The sequence below is a fragment of the Chinchilla lanigera genome, unplaced genomic scaffold (genome assembly GCF_000276665.1).
Source record: "Chinchilla lanigera isolate Chin_1 unplaced genomic scaffold, ChiLan1.0 scaffold00046, whole genome shotgun sequence".
Classification (NCBI taxonomy): domain Eukaryota; kingdom Metazoa; phylum Chordata; class Mammalia; order Rodentia; family Chinchillidae; genus Chinchilla; species Chinchilla lanigera.
In genome coordinates, this window is record NW_004955447.1 from 7065843 (window position 1) to 7089226 (window position 23384).

Genomic DNA, 23384 nt, shown 5'->3' on the forward strand with positions numbered 1-23384 from the left:
GGGCGGGGAGCGCGGCCGGGCGCCCACTCTTGTCTCCATCGGAGTCCGCTGCCCGCCGTCACTGGCCTTTTCCCCCCTCTCCGCTCTCTTGGGTTGCATTGTTTGACCCGAGCCGCAGGGTGCTGGGCCCCGCACCTGCGCTGGACCCAGGCTGGTTGGGGGCTGGGAAGTTGGAAGCCGGGGTGGAGAGAGGTCTAGGACCCGCGCGGGGAGGCTGGGTGGGGCTGGGAAGTGACATTTCGGGTTCCGTGGGAGCCGCGAGGGCGATCTCAGGGTCGACGCGGTGCTGGCGATGGGAAGCGTTGCTAAGGTGGCTGGTGCGTTTTGGGGGTGGGCTTCCTGCTGGGAGCTGTTATTTAGGGCAGCACCAGCTGCTGTTCTGAGGTGGGTGGTCGGGGCGCTTACTTGTAGAGGGAGAAGGAGGAGAGCAGGAGGCGCCCCCAGCGTGGTTGCCCTTTGCCTGGGCTGGGTGCTGGCTGTCACCTCGGAGGGTGGCAGAGGGCGGGAAGCTGCGGGCAGCTGCGCGGAGAAGGGGGTGTAGCTGTTAGGAAGTTGCCGACACCCGCGAGGGTTCGCCGCGGAGAGGGAAAGGACCTGGGCCGGCCCGCCCTAGTCCCGGAGTACCCACCCGTCCGCTGTCCCCCCAGTTCTGTGCTCCGGACCCCGAGGGATACCCCTGCTCTCTCTGGGAGAGTGAGGCTGGGGGCGGAGCAACACCTGTGTGCTGCGAGGTCTCTGCCCTCGGACGCTCACCCACCCTCAGCCGCCGTCCAGGTGCCCAAGTCTCCCGGGTCCCCGGCCCCCGGCCAGGCGCACGCCCCTCTGCGCGTCCCGGGCGCGTTCCCCGTGGGGTCGGGGGCGGGGACGGCGCGGCGGCGCAGACACCTCCCGGAGCAGCAGCATCCTTCCCCGGGGCCGGAGTGCGGGGCTGGGGTTGGGGCAGTGGGCGCCACGCGGGAGGCCCCGAGCCCTGGAGAATCCCCTCCACCCCGGGCCGAGCAGCGACGGGAGGCACTCGGCCGCGCCGGAGTCGCGCGCGCTCGTGACCGCGCGGCTGGGTGCCGGCTGCCCGTGGGGAGCGCGGAGCTGGCGCCGGGCCCCAGGGCCCCGGGGAGCAGGGCGGATGGGCGCTCTCACCGCCGGGGCCGGCGGCCCTCGCAGAGCCCTCCCGCTCTCTGCGATCGCGTCAGGCTGGGGTGTGTGTCTGCGGATGTGTCGGTACCCACGCACGCCGCCTTCCGTGCCTCAGCCGGGTGATAGGTGTTTCCCCTCCCGGATAAAGTTGAAAAAGTGTTTTCTGAGGTCGTGGAGCTTTTGTTAACACGTTCTGTTAGCAGTTTTTGGTTAGAATTCCAAAGGATTATAACAAGGCTGGGGGGTCCACTCGAGCTGGCTTTTTCCACCGAAAGGGGTGTCTTGGTAGGACTTAATAGATTTAATGGCAGTTCGTTTCTGTTCCAATTTCAAGTCTTTTCCATGCGTGGTGGGGGAGGGGAGCTGAGTGGAGTCGAGGGTCTCCGTTGGCAGCGGAAAGAGGCGAGTTCGCAGGCAGGGTGAGGCCAAGGGAGAGCCGGGCGGACCCAAGGGGAGGAAACCCGGCAGAAGACGGGAAGGAGTCGGAAAAGCGCTGGTCTGCTGAGGTGTGCAAGGAGAGCTGCAGTCCTGTGGAGCACAATGTGACTCCCAGTAGATGTGATGCCCACAGACTTCGGCCTCACCCAGCCAGAAGAACACGCAGCAAAACTTGGGTGCACAGATGGGGCGTGCGGGGACCCAGAACTGAGCGCCCTTTCCCACCCGGTGCTGGAAGGCACCAGGGATACAAGCATGCCTGCTATTTGGGGTACCTTTTGTGGCATAAACCGTTATACATGCTTTGAAATAAAACAGCCTTCCTGTGGCCTCCTCTAATTCACAAATTCCTGCCCAACAGTATCCCGTATTTCTGTGTAATATTACCGAAGACCTTTATTTTGGTTCTATGAAATTTCCATTAGTCTTTTTGTTCTCTGTTCTAGTGGAGAACCAAATTATTATAGAGCGGTAAAATATATTCAATATTTATAATGACAGTCTCTTTAGTTTTATGTAGTAGCAATTCGGGTTAGAATTTTTCAGTTTGTTTCTGGAAGAACTTTGGAGGGTCAGAGTCAGCAAGGTTTGAGGGAAATCCTAAATTCATTAATAGCTGGCTCTTATATAATTTGCTTTCTGCAGCCTACAGGGTTGCTTAGTGATTTCGCAAGCTTCCGTGTTTGTGCACATTAAGTATGCGTGTAACATACACGCTGCAATTAGGTGAAGAGCATATCTGAAGGGGGATAAATAAACGTGAGTTTATGTTACTAATTGATATTCCCATTATTATTATAATTTAACTTTGAATAATACACAGAATTGAACAGAAGCCAAACCCTTATCTAGAATCTTGATGTGATGTTTATTCATTTAGAATTTTGCAATGTATTAGCAGAGAAGAGTAGAATGTACTATAGCACATGCATTCGAAGCAATTAATGATAAGTATATCTTTAGTTAGTATATAGACATAAAGTACACGTGGACTGCATAGACAAGAAAACCTTAGTTTGCAGTGTAATATACAAAAGTTTTTCATATAAAATAACTCAGAGGCATATTTAGCAGGAGGCTAGCAGGACTGTTTTAGTATGTCAACAAGTGAAATTTTTAATGAATTTAATAAAGGAGTCACTGTTACTAGATAATGAATTTAATACATAAAATAAATAATGAATTTAATAAATAAATTGACTGTTATGAATTTTTGGAGTTGGCTCCTAACTTATTCAGTAACTGCCACTTTTTGCTGTCTGGAGATATATTTGTAAACAAGCATTATTTGACAAGTGCTTTTCTCAGCAGGGATTCTTGGCCAATTACTGCTGAACAGCTCTGCATTGAAAATGATTCACCCACAGTGAATCAAGCTTAATTCATTGAAGCTACAGTCAGTAATGTCCCAGTAAAATGCTTCTGACAGTTGTCAGCAGTTTGTATTTGAAAAGTCCAATTCCTGGTCTCAGAGTGTTCTGCAGGTTTGTGAAAACGGAAAGGAAGAGTTTTTTTGGGAAAAAAAAAAAAAACAACACATGGAAGGGGCCACACGGCTTGAAAGAGAGTCATAAAATTGTAAATTTTTCATTGCAAAGAGTCATGGGGCTAAAGTTTGTTTTAGGGTTTATTCGTGGTGTATAATGGGACCAGGCCTATAAAACAGATTGGAGGACATAATAGATTTGTAAGACTAAATGGCTTTATTTTGTGGCCTTGTCGTCCTGTTGTAATTCACTTCCTTTTAGATAAAGCGGCAGGACCCCACAGAAAAAGGACAGTAAAATCATTCCCTCCCCAGGACTCTACTGAGCAAGAAAAGAGAGTCATTACCCCCGTTTGAATCATAGGATGTTGGAACTAGAAGGGACCATGAAGGGCTGTGGCTTTTTGCTTAATAAACCGTGAAAAGGAGGGAGGGGTCCTGGGTCTTAACATTGTAAGCTCTTTCTGGATGGCAGGTAAGAGGATTGCATTTCTTCTTGTCAGCAGAGAGGAGGGTAATTCCTGGATTTGCGATGGAGATTTCTCCTTGATGGGAAATTACCACCGTTTGCAATTCTTCCACCTGTAAAAGCTATTAGTTTTTTATTTTTAATTCCAGTCCACACAGGATATAGTTGGTGAGAAAAGGGTTCACTTTTCAATACTTCGAATGCATTACTGTTTTTGTACTATTATTGTGTACTGCAAAATGTGAATGTTTAGAACATGTAGTACTTTAAATAAAAGTCAAAATGAGATGATAAACTGTTTATACATGAGCATTCCCAAACTCTATTTTGTTCATCAGTGCCAGTGTGGAGAAAATGTACTTTAGTTATTTCCACCTTACTTTAGCTGTTTGACTTTGCTTGAGTTTCCTTTGTTTGGGGTGATTTTTCATGGGTTTGGCTGATGGTGAATTAATTTTTCTTTCATTTGCTAGAAATTTTTCTGCCTTTGACTGTAAAAACAGAGTACAGTGTGCATGGTTATATTAACTAACTGTAGCGGTTTTCCCTTTTATAAGTCAACTTGAATGTTCTTTTTCTAAAAATGAAAAATACAGTGTATCTTGAAGAAATATCTACTGTAAAGATATCTTTTCAATGTAAAGGTATCTTTTCAGTGTAAATTGGCAGATATAGTATACTTCATGAGTGAATAGTTTGAACTGAAGTTTGCAGAGGTACTTTAATTCAAAAGTGTTATGGCATTTTGACAATCAAAATGGCTTTACCATAATTTTCATAAAGCTTCTGAATTAACTGAAGTTTGAATACCAGACTTTACTCATAAAACATTAACATTGACTGCATTATTTGCCTTTTCATAACAAGTGAATTGCGATTAAATATGAGAGCTAAAAATTTCAGTGACTACCTTGAACCCTGAATCATTCTTGCTGTCCAAATGTCTAGTGGTTGTATCTCAGTAGGGGACACTGGCTGCTCCCAGCATGCTCTCTAGGTAAATACCTATTTGTTTGTTTTATCAAAACTTACATGATAAATAGAGTAGGTAAGGTTTCTTTAAAGGAGATATAGAATAACTGTTGTGTACACAGTAATGTACTTAAAAGCATGTATTATATTTTATCCCTTTCTAACAACTAAGCACAGTGCGTATGTTTTTATGGTGTATAAAAAAGTACATAAAAATATGAGTACCAAAGTCTTTGTAAACACAGATTAAATGGGTCATAATTTTAGAAAAAGTTTAGTAATACTTTTTTAAAAGATGAACAAGAAAATTGATTATTCAATAAGATGTGTTAGGTATAGGAAATTAAAAATGAGGATAGATATTCAGATATATGCTTAACAATTTTCAAAGCACTTTATAGCTTTAAAGTCATAGGAAGAAATTTTAAGGCATTACATAGGTTCAGGGCTTTTAGAAAACTAGAATATTTGACAGTTACTCCCTGTGAAAATCTTGTCTGAAAATTGTTGGATTCATTGAAAATGTTGATTTGAAAATATAATTGGGCTGTTTTTCAACATTTTATTTTAAGGCTCGAAACAATTCTTTGAATTGAAGAATAAGTGCTTTAGTAGAGTCTCCCTTTATTTTATATTTACTTTTCTCTTTTGAGTTTCAGATTTTTCCAAACATTTGCTTATTCAGCATCAGTGCAATAAGAGTTAAAATTTTTGAACAAAGCAAAACTGGATTACAGAGCTGGGGATGTAGCTCCAGGATCGAGCACTTGCCTAGCATGCCTTAGGCTCTGGGTTCAAGTTCAATCCCCAGTACTGCCGAAAAATGAACATTATTAAAAAATGAACTGTGTAAAAATTTTAAATATAAAATATAAAAGAAACTTTCACTTGGAAAATTGTTAGGCATATATGTGAATATCTATTCTCATTTTTAATTTCCTATATCTAGTGCATCTTGAATAATCATATTTTCTTGTTTATTTTTTTAAAAGGTATTACTAAACTTTTTTATTTGTTGTGAAAAATAGCTCACATTTGATTATCCATTTATTCACATATACAGGGTATCAGTATCATGGAAAACATCTCACAAAGAAAGTATAATCCTTGGTACCATAAACTGTGTCGTGAAATAGCTAGGTGCAAATCAAGGTACAAATGAGGATTCTTGAGTGTTAACACTTGATTGGAATTTGCATGTTGAACATCATGGATTTCACATATAAGGGATTGATTCATTCCAGTTATTTTTGTATCAAAAAACAGAAGTATGGCTCTAATTTAAAATTCATATTACAGTAATGGAAGATATCAAAATGAATAGTGGAAAAGCAATTCATTAATGAATTTCATGAGAAATAAGATTTTTAAAAATACTGTGTAAATTTGTTCACTGCCATCTTACAAAATAAGTAAAAAAGTGGTGTGATCTACTTAAGAATTTGAATTATATCTCATGAAATAATTGAATAATTTGTAGCCTGTTTGTTTTTTTGTTTTTGTTTTAACTAAAACGATCAAAATCCTGACCTAGCATTTCTAATGAGAATTCCAGGCGTCATGAAGTCATAAAATAAAACCGGAGTTTAGTAGGCGCCCCACTTGGAGACGTTAAAGACTGGGTTAGTACGGGGACTTTCCTTAACCGCCATTTACTGTTCTTTAACGTTTTGAATAGGTATGTTTAAATCTTCAGCAAGTTAAGGAAGCTACAGGGCATCAAGTCTGGTATTTAAAAATTGCCTGAGAATCCTGTAAGAAATCGTGTATAAATTTTGCCTTTGCAGCACCAGTTAGTTGTATTCCATTTAACGAAAACCTACCAGGTTCTGCTCGTAATTACACTATTCGGTAGCTCTTCTTTCCCTACAGGGCCCATAGCCTTAAGTCTCCCATCAGCTTAATTTTTTTATTGGTAGCATTTAAGGTATTTCTTAAACAATGGGAGACACTACAACTTTGTTGCATGAAAGTATCTAGGTCATGCTTTCGTCCTTACTGCCTCCCGGTGACTCAGTGTTTGTGACTTTAATTGTTATTCTTTTCTTAAGCACAGTGTGAAAACGTGTCTGAGAGGTGTGCGTAGGTGCTCGTGGCTGTGTTCTGAGGTGCGAGGAAGGACTGTGGGAAGGTTGGGAGGAAGGAGAGGAGCGATGTAGAAGTGGTCTCACCTCAGATTCAGTATTAGCAAAAGTGTGTGGCGTTTACTTTTATCTAAAGAGAGTACCTCTGTCTTTCTCTGATTTTGTATTTGTGTTACTCTTACCACTGCCTGTTTTCAAAAAGGACACAAAATGAAAGGAAACAGAACTTTAGCTCGTGCTGTTTCCCATATTTAACTTTTTTACTTTCATTTGTTAGTAAGATCCATTCTTGCTGAGTCATGCCCACCACTGTGGCATTAGACACCCCACAGTTTAAATAATTGAGATTCAAGTGTCTGTGATAACTCTAATTATGTTTTAGTTGCTGGACTACTGCCCAGGCTGTCTTCTCTATCCATCTAGTTTGTCTTCAGTTCTAAATAAACTGGGCCAACAACTTCCAAGTAAATACTCTGGTTAAATTAAAAAAAAAATTCAAAGAGCCAAAGCCCAAGGGTTGAAATATTTTGCATATGCTTTGTGAGAAAAATGTTCCTACTCGGAAACATGTTTCTGGCTAAGTATTGGAAGACTTAGAGAAAATACCGTCTGTTCTTTTACTCCAAGATGGGTAGTGTCTTCTTTCTCATCAGATTCACTCTCACTTTCATCTGTCACGTCTTTCTCTTCCTCCTTCCTCCCAGACAGGAAGTGACAGCAGTTAGGGTGTTGGAGCCCATGCCTGTCATGCTCCAGTGCCCTCGCAAGGCCTGATTTCATATTAAGTGTTGAGAAGCCAATATGCCTTCTTTTCCTACATAAACTTGGGGGACCAGGTCTTCTAAAGGTAAAGAGTAGATGGCAGCAACCTAAGGCATCCTTTTTTTTTTTTCTGTAATGCATGAATAGTTTAAGGTGTCTATCAGTGTTGCCGTCCTTATAAGATAGTTCACTTCCTTTGCACACGTCAGACCTTTCTGCTCCAGGATGCTAGTGAAGTCTTTTCTGTGGAAAGATAAACTCAGGAGGTGGATCCAGCTTGCACTACTTCCGCCCAGCAGTCCTCAGCAGGAGCTGGTTGCTGGTGGTGTGAGCCATGGTGAGCTATCACCCAGAGCCTCTCCCCCCGTAGGAGCAGGGCAGGTGAGGCAGCTTCCCAGCCTGTAGAAGACGCCCGGAGCCTCTCTCCAGCCAGTTTCTTTGCAGGCAGGGTAGCAGTCTGTGCTGCATTTCCAGAAAGGACGACTGCTGGCCTTCTAAGGGACTGCTTAACTTTTGACCCTGCATGTCTAGTTCGTAACCACCTTATTTGATTTCTCTGGTACAGACAGAGGGGCAACCACAGAGCAACAAAACTGCAGAGCCCTCTGATCTTGCAGATTTGGAGCCACTGCTTTGGAAAGAAACCTGGAAAACAAACTAGGGAAAGAAGTAGGTGCCGTGAAATCACAGCAAAGTCAAAAGACAGCAAAAAAAAAAAAAAAAAAAAAAAAAAAATCTGATTTTGGATTTTGAAAAGCAAGTACATTGTTGTTTTTCTTGTTTACATCATTTACTAATTCTGAATTTTGCGGCTACTCATTGAATTTTTTATACCTCCAGTAACTGATTAGGAATATAATACTAACACATTTCCCTTAACGAGTGTGGAGGTCGAATGGAATGAAACAGTTTTGTCCCTAGTAGAGCTCTGGCGACATGGAAGTCCAGGGACAGTGCAAGCCTGACTAACAGATCTAGTGCTTCTGCATGAGTCTTGGCTGTGTAAGCATCAGTATATACACCAATACTCTAAAGGAAGTTCTTTAAGAAAAGAAATACAAAAATATCTTCCTTTTGCCAATTTTAGGAAAATGCAGATCTTGTGAACACTTTACTAATGGGAGGGGCCCATGACAGTGAGGGTCCTGTAGCTTAATCTTAATGAGTTTCACATTACTGGTGCCTCTGGTGAGATAGTTGAGAATGAGTAGGTGAAAAACAATGAGCTGAGCTGTGCCATGGCTCAGTGTATGGTCTTGAGCCGTCCACCTCAGGTTTCACCTGGTTTAAATGGAGATATGAAGGCACAGTTATAGAGCTACTATGAAAAAAAACCCATAATGTATGTGTCTTGTTTAGTAAAATAAATAGAGCCACATAGGTACTGTCTTGGTTACTTTTCTGTCATTGCTGAGACAAAATACCCAGTGCCCAGAATTAAGGAAGGAAAGGTTTATTTAACTCACAGTTTGAGAAGGTTTCAGTCCATACTTGGCTGGCTCCAAGGCAGAGTGGCAGATGGCAGAGGGCAACAGTTCATGGTGGCAGCAGCAAAAGCAGCAAGAGCAAAAAGGGAGAAGCAGGTGGGAGAGCAAGCCTCCTTCCCTCCTTTACATTGTATGCAAACTACCTGCCCCAGGGCGGGTGTGACACTCACACCCTTAATTCCAGCATTGAACAATGCATCGATCATAAACTCTTAAAATCCCGCCCCATGGATGCATGAGGCTTTGAGGGGACATCCGGTCACAAACCATAACAGGTACACAATGGATATTAGTCCCTGCCTTCCCTCAGGAAACGTTTGAGCATGAGTTTACATGCCAGATCTTCTTCACCTTCTCAGACTTGAATGATGAGAGGGAATCTCTGCTACAAAACAGGGCAAGAAAACCAATTGCATATGCAGGTTTTCCAGAGAGCCACCCAAGGCAAAAATGAACTGCATGACATGGTCCTAATTTTTTGCTGTTTTCCCTCATTATTTAATGTTTAATATTGTGATTTGATTATGAAATAAAGGGAAAACCATCAGCACAAGGATCATGAGTTATACATGTTGCAATTTTTTCCCCCAGGAAGATGGGCAGGAGCTTTTTATTACTCACAAAATGGGGTACTCATGGTTGCATGCATGGTAATCAGTAGTCATAATTCCTATTCATTATTCATTTATTGCATACCAGCCATTGTTCTAGATTCATTAATTTATTTTCTCTAAATCAGCCTAAAATGTCAGCCTTATGACTGTTGTCATTGTTATCCTCAGTCTGCTTGACGCGTGGGGAAGTGAGCGTGAACTAGTTAAGTAGCCTTGAAGTCTGAGGCTCAGGCACTCTGACTGCAGCGCTGGTCTTTCACACAAGGGGAACTGTCCTCAGGACCTCATAGTCAGTGTCACCTTTTCCATCCAAACCGTGTTTTCTTCCACAGACAGCGGCGAGCGCACTGAGGGGTGAAGGGGAGGCATCTCCCCTCCTGCTTGTCGTAGTCCCCGTTTCATTCCTCTCATTTGACCCTGGACCAGCTGCTGGTCATTTGGCCAGATTTACACCATGTTGACAGTGCCCCCTGTCATTGTGCGGAGCCCCGCTAGCATAAGATCTCTTCACACACATCTCCTTTGTTTTAAGTCATGTATTCTTTGCCATTTTACTTTTTCTGTTCCTTCAGTATATGAACAATTGATTCGGCTGTCCCCGCCCTACTCTAGATTCCAGATCTGGCTTCTAGTGTCCCAAATCTCATTAAAAAAATCTCTCCTCTAAACACTGTAATAATATTGCTCATCCTTCCTTGCTTTCGTAATTACAGAAGAAGATATCATTTTCCTCTAACTTGTGACAAATCATATTGTTAGGCAGCGTTATTTCTCATAAGAAGACAGGACACAGACAGGTTCTGTGTGAAATGTATTCAACTTTTCTGTCTACTCCTAGCCAACCCTAGAGTGTTCTCCTGCTTTATAGATATAGGATTGTATTAAATATTTTAGACTCACTGGTACGTATAAGAAAACTACACTATCCCATGTGATTCTCATAGAAGAGCCTGTAGGAAAGAGAAATTTATTATGATGAGTTAAGAGCCTGAATCAACAAAGTTTGATCTGTTAAAAAATCAGAACTTGAGTATGAAGCTAAGTCTTACAGCTGCAGACCCAGGGCTGTAGAGCGCTGTGACAATGACGGGAAGGAGCCCAGGGCCTGGCTGTCAGGCTGATTCAAGCACTTGGAGCACCTGGGTCCTGGGCAAGCTAGAAAAGCTCTCTACGCCTGTGTCTTCCTGCCTGTAAAATGGGAATATTGCCATAATATGGCTTATGATTGTAAAGATTAAGTGCATTCACATTGTTAAAGTGCTTTGTAAAAGTTATGGTATATAGCTAGCAAGCTTTAAATGTTAAATATTGCAGGAGCTAAAAAATATGAGCATGGGTTGGCACCCTGAAATTTAGAAAGGTCTAATTTTCTGCACTAGTCCGTGAGTACTGTCTAATATTTATTGTAAATGCAAGTGCCAGAAGAACAGCACTTGACTTCAAAATAGCTCAGGCAGCCCTTATTTACTCCTGGGCAGAGCCCTTTAAAGGCTCTCCAGTGTCCTTAGGATAAAAATCCGAACTCCTTGAACCTGAGAACAATGCTTGCAGTGATTTCCCTCTGGCTTCCCTCTCCTGCTTTCTAGTCCCTGCTTGAAGTCTCCTGTGGTGAGCCCCTCTCTCTGTGCAGTTGCTCCTGAGAGCACAGTATAGGAAACCTCCAGCTTCTTCCTTTACCCGGATGACTTGATTCTTAAGCTACATCCAGGCTGATTTCCACGTTTGTGTGCCCAATTTCATTCCAGATGAAGCCTGTCAGAGAAGAATTTGTATTTTTACTTGTTTGTATATCTGCTCTTTGATCACATCAGAAACCTCTCTAAAAAGTAGTTTAACCATAGAAAGTGTCTGGGTTACTTTTCTGTCAAGGCTGAGACAAAATACCTGACACCCAAAATTAAGGAAGGAACGGTTTATTTAGCTCACAGTGTCTGAAGATTTTAGTCTATCCTCAGCTGGCTCCAAGGCAGGGTGGTGTGGCAGAGGGCAACAGTTCATGGTGGCAGAAAACAGCAAAAGCAGCAAGAGTAAAAGGGGAGGAGCAGAAAGAGCAAGCCTCTTTCCCTCCCTTATATTGTGTGCAGGGTACCTCCCCAGGGCGGGTGTAGCACTCACATCCATAATCCCAGCATTGGATCATGAGTCAGTCACAAACTCTAGAAGCCCACCCACATGACTGCATGAGCCTTGGGGGGTACATCTAGACACAACCCATAACAAGCAGTTTTCTTCTGAACTGAGAATTTATTACCAATGGAGATGGTATAATGTGCAAGGTAATTCTAGTGAAAGTGGCATTCATGTATCAATTCTGCATCACGATAGAGACACTTGGCTGGCTGTAGACGCACTGAGAACCAGCTCCAATACTAGTTCTCCATGATTATCTTATAGTCTGTAAATTTGTTACTAAGTAACTTCAAATGATTTTTTTTCCTTTTTCGGGGGGAGGTACTGGGGAATCAAACTCGAGACCTCGTGCTTGCCAGGCAGTTGCTTGTGCCACTGAGCTATACCCTGGGCCCTTCAAATGATTTTAAAGTCACAGCTTTTAGCCACAACTGTCCCACATTATTACTATATCACAGAGCTACTGTAGCTCTTTTCCTACATCCATGATTAATACAGTTTAAAATCTTGGACTTCATAAAGTCTCTTCTAAATTGTGAAGTTGCCACCTGAAATTTGTATGATGTACTAAATAAAATAAGTTATCACTAAGAAATTTGCCAGTAAACCTTACCTCAAGTTACAGAAGTATCAATGAAAAGAAAGATCTAGTAGGATTAGAAAGCTCTAGAAAATCAATAGTAGATATTTTGTGGTCATTATCTCTTTGTAATTTAATCAACTACTGCTCTCCACCCCCTGCAGTTTCTTAATGTAAATTCTCAGAATTCATATAACTTGAGCCACATCCCGAACATAAGATACATTTTTCTATTTAAGCATGACTTAATTTTACCTATGCAGAAACAATTACTGTAAACCATCTGTTCCTTATTTCAAATTTCTTGGAAGTGGATGGATTTACTCTTGCATTTATTCTAGATTTCCTAGACTAGTTTCCCTGTTGCATTCTTCATGAAGTACTTCAGACTGACAATGTGAAAACAATTGTTAATATTGCAGGTGAAATAGCAAGAAAATGAGTGCCATCTCCTATGTGAATATAACAACAGTAAAACATACATTTATATGGGAGAAAGTTCACTTTTTATGTACAGTTTTGTTGCTTTCTGGTTAGTGTGTTTAATTAACTATCCCTGCAGAAAAAATAACATTTCCATTTCCTATAGCATAGTAACAAATATATAAAAAAATCATTGGATGAATATTAAATTCTACTAAGTTATAAAAATTCTTTTAAAAGAAGCTTTCCCTAGATAGGAAGGATGAAATTGGTAAGTCTTTGCAGACTTACTGTATAATCTTTTTTAATTCTCACAGCAGCTCTTTGAGATTGATATTATTAATCCAGATTATGGGAGAAGATTAACCTTGGGAAAGTTTAGTAATATGTGCTAGGTCACAAGGCCTGTAACTGGGCAGGACAGGAGTCAAGGGTGTATCATGCTGAACTCTTGGCCCCGCTGAATCTGCTGAAGATTGCATTTATCCAGGTGTTTTTAGTACTATGATTTGTAATTTATGTGTATATCATCTTCCAAGGAAGAATCCCATTTTGTAAAAATTGTATACATCCTTAAAATTAATTAACGTAAGAATAAGTATATGTGTGAGGAAACATTATAAACCTGCATTAAGAAAATCTAGGTTCATCAGTGCTAAAGTAATTGAATTTAAAACTTAAATGTGTCAAGTTGCATAGCTCTCGCTTCTTGGTGGGAAATCTGTCAGCTTACCAGGAGACCGACAGTTTCTGTCCTAACTCTTGGGTTGGAGAGAAACCGGTCACAGTGGCGTTTTTGTTCAGGACATTGCATAAAGCAGTGAACAGTGTTGTTAGTTTTCAAAATATGCTGGACTGATTTTCACCTGATGATAGGTTCTTATATATTATGGAAACCCAAGGATGTAACATTAGCAGTGCTTTTTTTCCTGTTGCCTCTTCTTTTTTCTTTCTCTTCCCTCTTTCCCTTTCCCTTCCTCTTTCTTCCTTTTCCTTTTGCCCTCCTCTTTTTCCTCCGTTTATAAGTAGCAGAAATTTTCATTAAGAAGAAGCCACTATGGAGGTCAGTACTGGAGCAGCTCACAGTGGCATTCTTGGGTTCCCTGACTGTCTTTGCCTCCTCTTCCCCTGTGGTTCTGCACTGTCTTCAGAACCTCAGTTCCATTCTGAGCTCCGTTTGTAACTCCATAACGGGAATACGGTGTAAAACACCTCGGTGACGTCCTGCTGATGTGGAGCTTTCTATACATCTAGCAAAAACCAAAATTATGGTACTTGTATGGAGTACTTGGAACCATTGTTTCCTAATCTAGAGATGTTCTTCAGAGCCAAACTAAAAACACTGTTAAGAATGCCATAGCTGGATCACCTAAGTTCATTCCTCACAGTTTATTACAGGAATTTCTATGGAGATCTGTACTTTTACATCCGAGAAGCTGTAATTTGAAATGGTCCACGGATAATACTGATTTTTGTCCCTGTTAAGGAACCCTCATATAAAATAGAGGTACTCAAAATGGAATGCGTGGATTGGGGCTGGTGCCATTCTGCAGTGGTGTCAACGTGAAGACCGAAAGTTAGAGTTTAAAGACTTACTGCAATTTGATATTTCCCACAATCCAGCAGTATGACGGTAGATTCACCTGTTGCACCAGGCCACATTCGAGGTCTAGTTTTACCTAATGCTCTTTAAATGAGTACACAAATCATGTGGGTTGTCCAGTAGAGGAGAACGTTTGAAAATGCAGACCCATATGGTCCATCTGGTATGCTGATGTTGGAGGTTTTAGAAGAAGATGGTGGATTTATATTTTCAGAAAAGAATTGCAGGTGATTCTGATGTGAGTGATAGAAACACCACACTTCAAAGCTAAAAAAAAAACACTGACAATATGCTTTCTTCTTCTTTGTGTTACTATAGAATTTCTTGGAAACAGTTTATAGAGAGATGAGGGTTACTTTACTTTGGCTTAGAGAGTTGAAGGCTTCCGTGGTTGAGCGATTGGCTTGTGGCTTAGAGTCTGTGCTGGGGTCCCTAGCAAGGCAGAGTCAGCCTGGCCAAGCCAGCCATTCCCACTCTCAGCAGGGGAACAGGAGGAAGAAGGTGGAAGGGGCTGCAGTCCTGCTGTTCCCTTTAAGGTCATGCTCCCAGTGCTTGGGGGACCTCCTAGTAGGCCACACTTCTTAAAGTTTCCTCCACACTCAACAGGGCTTAGCTGGGTTCTAAGCCTTTCACACATGGGTCTTTGGGAGACGTTTATCATCCAAAGATTAGAAATGTGTGTGTGTTATGGTTTGTGTCTGCATGTCCCCCCAAATCCTCATGCAGTCATGGGGCGGGCTTCCAGATTTTTGATTGATCCATGGTCTGGTGCTGGGATTATAGGTGTGAGTGCTACACCCGCCCTGGGGCAGGTAGTTTGCATACAATGTAAGGGAGCAAAAGAGGCTGGCTGTCCCCCACCTCTCCTCCCTTGTGAAAGGCTTGCTGCAGCTCCTCCCCTTGTCTTCTTGTTGCTTTACTGTTCTGCCACCATGAACAGTTGCCCTGTGCCATGTGCCACTCTGCCTTGGAGCCAGCTGAATAGGGACTGAAACCTCCACAAACTGTGAGTTAAATAAACCTGTCCTCCCTTAATTTTGGGAGTCAGATGTTTTGTCTCACCGAGAGAAAAGTAACCAAGACAGTGTGTATGTGTGTATGTGTGAATGTGTGTGCATAAAATTTATATACCAGTAGCATTCAGAAAATGCTACAGATATACTGTCAGTCTCCAAAAAGGGTAATACTAATGTTCTAATGCTAATATTGATGTAGACTTTATAGATAACACTATGTACAGTAGTGAAATACAAAATGTTAAAGAGTAGTAAGGTGCAAAAGAAAAACAATACCCTAGGTGTAGTTTGAGATATATTTTCAGAACTGATTCCTAAAATACGTACTATAATTAATATTTATCCTTTACCATCTAAGATTTTAAGCTGAAACCCATTAACTTTGATACTTATACCCTAAATACCTCTGAATCCAGGGATATGACTGGGTTATTTCACAATTAATAATATTCAAACTGTTACTTCCAGAGCCAAGTAGTTGGATTCTGCTTTTTTCATCCACGTGTCCCCAGACCTTAGGACAATTCTTAGTACTTCGGTGGATACTTGATAAACTCTATTCACTGAACAAACTTTCGTTCTAGGTGTTTTATTCCATATTACTTGCACCAAAGTCCTGCTGCTGTTTATATGTTACCTGTGTTACATAGTATTATATGATGTTACAAGTAATAGAACAAATTCTGAAAGTGACTGGAAAATAGAACAGTTTTTTACATGTTCGAGAAAGGTTTATAAGGGTAGATGTCTGGTTTTCTTGTGCTGACCAACTTAATGGCATCAGGATAGGAATCTGATTTTTGTGGTCACACTTTCATGCTTTTGCCTCATGGTTGCAAGAAGGTTGCAAAAATCTGTATCACATTCAGTGCAGGACAGCAAGAGCAAGAACAGTGTCACCTACATGGTTTCTTTCCTTAAGACAATACTTTCCCAGAAACTGGTGAACAGATTTCTGTTTCTGTCTCATAGGACAGACCTCTGTAATAAGGTCATCTAATTCAGAGGAGGCTGAGATAAAGAAACCTGGTTATCACTATCTGCGAAGACCAGTCTTGATCTAGTGTCAGGGACAAGACACATTGCCACTCCAGACACAAGGGAGATTCTGAAGAAGTAGAATGTACGTAAATAATTAATCCACAGAAAACAATGTCTGCCACAATATTAGAAAAATGAGGACATTAAAACTTTATTTTACTTTGTTTTCATTTTTCTATTATCTGGGGACAGATAGTCAGCTAGTGCAGTTGTATTTTCACCCGTAATAGAGTGTAGGCACCAGGCAAAAGTTGATCTTATAGCCTATTAAAAACATGTAAGTCATTGTATTTTAATAGATTGATTTAAGAAACATTATCCAGTTAGAATGAATGCTGGCTGCTTTTTTGAGATGGACACTTAAATCCGGGTACTGACATGCTCATGTCAGCCAACAGAGTTATTTGTCACAATATTTATTTTACTTTGCTTCTACCTCTCTTGATATTGCTTTATGTTTTGACCAGTTTTTAATGACAGAATACTATACAAACAGCTCTTGTAATATTTTTTCTACTTTTAATGACAAAAATTATTTGTAGAGATTACATCAGAATTACATTTTAGCTAAGATGCACGACTGACATGAAAATAATGACTTAAATTGTCAGCAAAAATCTGGGTCACTGCTCATTTTATTAAAAGGGATATTGGATCACCCAGTTCATTTTTGGTAAATATCATTACCTCAATAAAAGAGATTATGAATTTGGGGAAGTTTCTGTGTGTTAGTGCACATTCAGATCTAATTATCATTTAGCCTACCCTCAAGGCTGGAAAGCAAATGAGTATATAGATTGTTTTGAAGTTTGATATGTTTCAATCAGGCAGTAGGGGTAATTAGGGATTTGAATAAAGATTCATTCAAAACAAAGAATCCCTTTTGCATACATTTGCTGTTTTATTCTAACAGGTTTTTTTTTTTTTTTAACGTTTAAGGACAAAGTAAATTTGGACAAATACATGCCCTATTTTACCACATTTCACACATTTGAAGAGTAATGAATAAAAAATTAAAAAAAAAAAACAAAGATGTTTGATCATTACCTGGCTGCATATCCACAAAAGTTGCAGAAAATTTGCTATCTGGTACTTATAACTTGCTATTGAAAATTGACACTAAACTGTGAGTTGCCCTTGAAAAAGTAACTATTCTGTTCAGATTTATATGTCGGAGGATTTTCATCTTACATGTAATACAATTAGATTTATGGTAGATGCTGGCTACTATGCCATGTGATACACAATTCACCAATTTCATAAAACTGGTTGAAACCGGAGTTAAGAGTTTCAAAGCAGTGAACCTTTGTATTCAGCAACACAGACATTAGAAATGTGTGATACAGAAGCACAAAAAGAGTTCGCAGTCAGATAGACTTGGATTTAGATTCTAGCTGTGTGCTTATTAGTTCTGGGACCTTGGGCCACTGGCTTATTTAAGCTTTCTCACCTTCAATTTCCTTATCTGTAAAAAGAGGAATCTCGCATACTAAAGGATCATTGTCAGGATTAAGTGATATAAGTACAGAAACATATAATTTTATTAGTCTCAATCACTGATACTACAGATAGAATCGAGGCCTTTAGAGTAAAATCATTTCCTCAAGGGCACTGGTAACAAAACCAGTGCCACAGAACTAATGAGTATTATCTGTGTAATGAACCATTCAAAGTTAATTGTAAATCAGCACATTTACTCAAGGGTTGAATTTTGGTTTTGGAAGGAATAACTTCGTATAACAGCTGTGTATGAGGTAGTGTGGTTCTAAGCATTGAGCGAGACTGTTCTGTGATGTGAAGATCTCTATACCTCTCATGTCATCAAATGTTGACTCTTCTCTTCAGTATAAAAACAGTATGTAAGGTCTGAAAAGTTTGGTTAGCACACCTGACAAGATAGCTTCTGAAAGCCACATGGTATTTTTCTATTCATGCAGTGTGTCCTGTGAATGTAGTGGATTGTTCATTAGTCATAATTTAACTGTCGCTGGATTTCTGAGTTAGGTTTGACTAAACACTTTGTATGGACTTACTAGTGGGTACAGATTCTAAATTCATTTTCTCCCTATGTTTGGTATATATCTTTAAATTGTGCTAACAATTTAAAACCTTTAATGTGTACTTACGAATAATTTTTGCTCCATTGTAGATATACACGTTGTAGTGTGAATGACTTCTGTTTCATTTTGAGCTTTTTTTTTGGTTTTTCTCTGGTACCAGGAACTGAACTCATGACCTTGCGCTTGCCAGGCAGACGCTTTTGCCGCTGAGCTAAATCCCCAGCCCCTTCTGTTTCATTTTGAACAGCAGTTACTAAAGCTTCTTTATGATGATGAATAATATTTTGCCACAGAATGATCCAAAAGAACCAGAAAGATCAAAATGAAAATGAAGTAAGCTATTTTGAAATAAAGATGTTGGTTCTTGGCAGCAACAATTAAGTGTGAAATATTAAGCTGAAAGAGACGGAATCATCTTTAGAAATCACTTCAGAGGTGATACACGTGTTCACGGGACACAGCTGGGCATACACTTGGGGATCTGTGAATAGAATTTTGTAGGTATCAAAAAACAATGGAAGCAAAACAGACTTTGGAATGAGAAGGGCGAGTCTGCCTTCTCACTGACAATGAAGAAGTTGCATAGGTTAGGGTGTATTCCTCTGAAAATAATAGCACGTCTGTTCTCCACCGGATTAAGTAATAAAATTGATTTTTTTCCCACATGAAAGCGAGTCCTAAGAGAGGCAGGTTTCAAGTTTAGATGGATTAGTAACTCTGCGATCTAATTTGGAACCAGATACTTTCTTCCCTCTGCCAAGCTTAATCTGTAGGCTTTGCTCTCCTGCTGATTCTCCATATTTTCTCTAGATGGCTTATCAGTTCCAGGAAATACATCCACATCCAGTAACTTCCTAGGTAGCCAGGATTTTTTTTTTTAAACAATGTTTTCTGCCAAAAACTCCCTTCCCTTGCAGAACCCCGTCACAGTTGATTGGACAGAACTGAATTAATAGTGGGACCACTTAACTGGAACTGAACAAAATTCATTGTTGCTAAAATCTGGAAATAGAGGCATGGGGGAAACTTCAGTGAAACTAGAGAAGAAAAGTTGAGGCCAACCTTGGAAGGAGTTGCATTTAGACAGACACAGTTATAAAGCTGGAGGTAGAGGAACGTTCACATTGGCGGTTTAGGAAGATCTTTCTGGATGAAATGTTTTGAAGAATTTGTTAGGAATCCTGCTTCTCTAGTGAGAAACCAGTTAGGAGATCTTTCCAAACAACTTTCCAGCTAAACTTGGCTGGATGAGTTATACTGCAAGATGAAACATAGCAAGCCCTTCCGAGAGGCATCAATCCGGCACAGTTAGCATGAATGGGACTTGGTCAGTGATTAAACATGGGAGCAAAGGTGAAGGAAGAGCAGAGTGAGGCTGATTTCTGGATTGAACAGCATTGCTCCCCCTGAAATAAGGAAGAAGAAAAGAGGACTTTACCTTATACTGGGAAGATAACTTTGTTCATGTTGGGATATACTGAATTTGGGATGACGGCATATCATGAATTTGTTAATAACCAGGAAGCAGTTCTGTAATTTGATAGGTATTTCAGGAGAGACAAATGGACTATGAATATAAGGGATCATTAATGTTCAGGTTATAACTGCAGACTTGAAAGTTGATAGACTCGCTTACAAGGGTCCTTCCCTGTATGTCATATCATCTTTGTAAACCAACCAAGCAGAAGTACAGAAATTCACCATTGTCCTTTAGTTTTTTATTTTAAAGAGGGGGAAAAAAATAACAAAATAACAACAAAGACAAAAACAAAACAATACAAAAATAAAAAATGATACAGAATTTCAAAACAAGATGATAGGAATTAACAATGGTTGTTGTATTACATATGCTCCTCTTTAACGAAGTTGCTCAGATTACCAGGTGTAAGAATGCAAGATTGATCAAACCACTAGAGAGAATAAAAAATAATACAAACTTGAGATTTTTGTAGGTAAATGGATGCAACTAGAGACCGTACTCATCAGTGAAATAAATCAGACCTGCGTGTGTAAACATCATATTGTCTTCCTAGTGTAAGAAACCAAAAGTAAATAAAACCCCAAAGGTACAATAGATACTGTAAAAGGGAAAGAAATTATTCAACAGAAGGGAACACCTCGGATGAGGGAAAGGAGAAAAAAAAAGAAAGAAGGGAAAAATATATATGTCCATCTTTCTTCACTGTGTATGGACTTGGGACCAAGGTGTGTGTTCCTTCAGGGAGCTGCTTTCTTATTGTCATCATTTCCTAGCACATCGTCACTATTGTAGTGTAAGAAGTGGACATAGTCAACAAAAATAAAGCACTCATCAATATCAAGTATTAAAATCTTGGCAGAGGCAGAGCAGTTTATGACTGGAATGAGAAGGCACCAGAGAAGTACAGAAACTTACAGAAATATATTATCATAAAAGTGTAAAAGTGAGCACATTTTTCCATGGGAGTTAGGATCAGATGCTGCCAAACTGTAAGGCAAAGTAGGAGCTCTGAGTTGTATAATTATCAGTAGTCATGTTGGTAACAAGTTGTAATAGAATAGTGGGGTTGTGCAGACCATAATGGGGTAGGTAGGGAATGAGGAGGAGGTGAGGGGGTAGATGCAGTATTGCCATCCCATTCAGGAATTTGAGCTCAAAGAACAGACAGCATTCACAGGCAGGGAATATGAGACTTAATTTTAAAATATTTAATGAACAAATTTATGAAATGCTTTGTGTTACTATATAAGAGAACAAATTTTCCATAGATAGTTCTGTCAGGTAATGTTTCCTGGCCTGTTCAAGGCCGGTGTTGATTTAGGATGGAAGGGGTCCCTGTGGGTGTCTGCTTTTGCTTAGGCAGTGTTTCGCAGCCATAGTCATTATACAAAGAAAGCAAAGTCTTTCATGGTGAGGGTTTAGTTCATGGCCTTCTGATGTCCAGGGAGAGGGGTGGTGGTTATAAATTGATTCATATCTAGGTCCTAGGTGGAAAATGTAGCTGCAAGAAATAATAAGCATCCATTAGGTTCTGGTGCTAAGATTTCAAGTAGTTCTTCACATGTTTTCCTCTTTGACTTTTGTACTGGCCTCTGAACAGGACTGAAGTCTGTCTGTATTTTTGTTGTGCGTACTGTAGTTTTGTTGTTGCAGTTAGATGAAAGAACGTATATACATTGCCTAGTAGAGTGTCTGACACATGAGCTCTCAGGAAGTTCTTTCCCCACAGTTTTTCTCATTTTTTCTAAAAAAGACTGTGTATATGGGTTGCATTGTAAAAGATGGTTCCTCTCCCATTCACTATCTTTAGAAATACAGCAGGTTATGAATTTCTGCCTCATCAAGAGGATGTCAGAAATCTGTCACACACCTAACCTAATAATTTGTACCAAATTTACAAATTTAGTTTTCCAGTAAGAAACAAATGGCCTGTCTTCTTTCTCTGCACTCATTTTGTCAACTGTTCTTTGATCTCTGAAGCAATTGTCAAGTTATAACGTTTACCCTGTGCTGAATGGGGCTGTGGATCGAGAATAAGGATAGCTGTGTATCTGGGAGTTTTCCTCACAGATTGGTTAAATGTGGGTTGTAATTGCATTCAGTAGCTTTTCTGACACTGCTAAGAAGAAACTTAAACAAGCTTCCCTCGAAAGTTTATTCAGTACAATGGAGTTTTGATGCCATGTCTTTAGAAAAAATGAGTGTCGTCCTGTTATTAATGTAAATTATTCTCTCCTTATATGGTAGTAGAGCTCTAATTGCCATCTTAACTATGCTTGTTAATGTGAAGACCCTGGAAGAACATTAACAGTATGAAAGATGATGCCTTCTGGCACTTTTCTGCTTCCATATCCTAAGGGTCACACAATCTCTCCAGGCCTGGCCCACTCAGACGCTGTCAGGTAGCCCTGGTCTGTCTTCCCACTCATCAGAAATCAGATAAAATGTCTCTTTTCTGGGGAGCTCAATAAGATTTCCAGCTCTTAGCTTCTAATTTTAGCAAGATGTTAGCAAAAAGGCAATAGACAAAGTGACATAGAGCAAGTTATGAATGTTTGAGTTACAGTTATGAAGATCATATTTGTGTCGTTAACTGTAATTAATCCATGTTAGAGTGTATGCAGTTGAGGATTTAGCCTTCCTGTTCCTACTCCATTTTACCCGTTTGTCCATTCTTTTTCCCCCTTGAATCCCATCAAAAATGCTCTAACAAACCTTTGCCCTTTGTAAAAGTAAATTCTTTAAAAGCATTTTTTTTGGTTCAAGAAAGCATTGAAACGAATAATGTGTAATGATAAAATTATAGCATATTTACCGTTATTTAGAATTAGTCTCTGTGAGAGTCTGTTATCTGTTTGGGCAAACAGGTAAATGGAATTTACTTACTAAAGTTTTTATCTTAATAAATTTTTCCCACTTATGTTAACCTTAGGTATTTACCTTTGAGTATATACTCGGGACCTGTTTTAGAGTTATTTCTCCTGGAGAATCCACCTTATTAATTGCAGATTACAATACCAGTCAGTCAGTATAACCATCTTCATATTGGTTATATGAAGGTCATAATTATGTGGTTGATAGCCGAGGGACGGTGACTTTGAAGGCTGTCTCTTAGTTTAATTGTGTTTCTACATTTTAAAGTATAAATAATAGAATAAAAACATTTTCAGTAAAATTTCTGATATCTAATTAATGTCTTCCAGAGTAACTGTGGTATCAAACATTTCCTCTAATTACATTCATTAGTGGCTTCTCCCGGACAAGTTTTAATTAAGTTGTACAATGAAGATCAATAGTCATTGTGTATTCATTGCAATTTACAACAAGCATATATACTGCTCAGAACAATTTAATTATTGTAATCATAGCACAGAAGACACTTAGTGATTGTACTGTATTACTGCCATGCCCCCCTTTTAATAATTTCAGCAGTACAACTGGGAAATAAGCTTCTAACAATTCACATTTATATATACCCTGTCTATACTGCTGTGTTTTACCTATTTTTTTATCCTTTAACGTTTTTATTTTTCATATAACTAGTAGGAAAAAGAGAGGTATTCATGACATCAGTGACAGTATTTTTCACATATACCATCACGAAT

At 40.0% G+C, this 23384-nt stretch overlaps 1 protein-coding gene across 1 annotated transcript in view; it reads left to right on the plus strand.

Annotated features, from left to right (window-relative positions):
- The first annotated feature begins 268 nt into the window (after positions 1-268).
- The window catches only part of Epha5 (EPH receptor A5), a 315936-nt gene continuing 292820 nt past the window's right edge, over positions 269-23384 (plus strand). Inside the window, exon 1 of the mRNA XM_005392842.2 lies at positions 269-310. The gene's annotated coding sequence lies outside the window, so the exon portion shown is untranslated. The remainder of the gene's footprint in view (positions 311-23384) is intronic.